The sequence below is a fragment of the Melozone crissalis genome, unplaced genomic scaffold, assembly GCF_028551555.1.
Source record: "Melozone crissalis strain CALT ecotype California unplaced genomic scaffold, PUWL_Pcris_2 ptg000008l_1, whole genome shotgun sequence".
Classification (NCBI taxonomy): domain Eukaryota; kingdom Metazoa; phylum Chordata; class Aves; order Passeriformes; family Passerellidae; genus Melozone; species Melozone crissalis.
Window position 1 is genome coordinate 19232045 of NW_026535786.1, and position 1383 is coordinate 19233427.

Below are 1383 nucleotides of genomic sequence, written 5' to 3' on the forward strand. Positions count from 1 at the left end.
AAGATTGAGTGCACTCCATTTGGAAATCTTGGGGACAGGCAGGGTGGGATAAAATTAGTGATTACAGGAGAAGATCTATTAGGCTCACAAAAATGTACCAAGACTCATCACCTGTCTGCTAAACACATAATTCTTTCCCTCTGGAGCTAATACGTAAATTGCCAACCCACATGCTTGCAACAGTGAATTCAGAGGATTCTTTAAAGCTGCACTGACAGTTGTATCCCCCAATTAAATTTGCTTATGACATACATGTTTATGATACACAAATCTATGGCATATGCAGTTACCTTTCTTATATATACATGTAGCCATTCTAAACACATACAACTTCCTTTCACAAAGCAGCTCTATAGAAATGGCTTCCCAGCACCATAGCCCCTCCGAATGAGTGGAAACATACTACACGCTTCCCAACATGCACTAGACTTTCCTGTCTTCTACTTTGTACTTGGAACCAATCCAGTGACCCCAACCAGCTTCTCAGAGCTGGAAGTGTACAGAAAATGTAACTGGGAGGTGTCTGATGGGCTGCACCTGGCATTGCCTGTTACAGCCCTCAGCATAACTCCACTGCAACAAAGGTCTGCCCACACAGGAGAATTCCAGGTATTTACAACTGGAAGACATCAGTATCTGACAAAAATGAGAGTAGATCCATCAATAAAAACAGAATATTAGCCCAGCTTTACTAAGAATCTCTTCTATATTGTTTTAAAAATCTCTGATGATAAAACTAACCAAGAACTCTGGTCTGGGCAAACCCAGGAGAAGGTCAGGCCATTCGTGCTCAGTAAATATGGATTTGACATTCTTCAAGAGTCTGATTTTCAGGTGGATTTGGTTTCCACTGTGGGTGCCTGTACGACATTCATCTTCCCTTGGTAATACAATCTTGGCTTAGAAGAGACAAAGTTGGTGATTTAGGCGACCTTAGTTCCTCCAGTTTGCAGAACATATTGCCTATAAAGTATAAACTGACCATGTTTCAACACTGTACAACACTGGTGCAGCTGCAGTCCAACAAGAAAGAATATTGATCTGTTTCAGAAAGATCGGAGGTAGGATTTTCACTCTTGAACAAGTCAGAATTTAGGGCTCAGTTTCTTAGTTGATTAATTCAATGGTGAACTTAGCAATGGCTTTGGTGCTGCTGGCTCAAGGGCTCTGATGACTCCATGTGCCAATTTAAGGCTGCAAAGCTTCATAGGAAACAGTGGCGTCTGCCAATGAGTTTCCATATTCCAAGCATTTTTAGCATGTTTAGAAGCCTACCCACTTGTCCAATAAAGGAATTATAGGATTTGCTTTGCTGTAGCCTTGTTCTTTATTGATTTTCCTTACACCAGCATATTAATTTGCACACAAACAAACCCTCTGTCA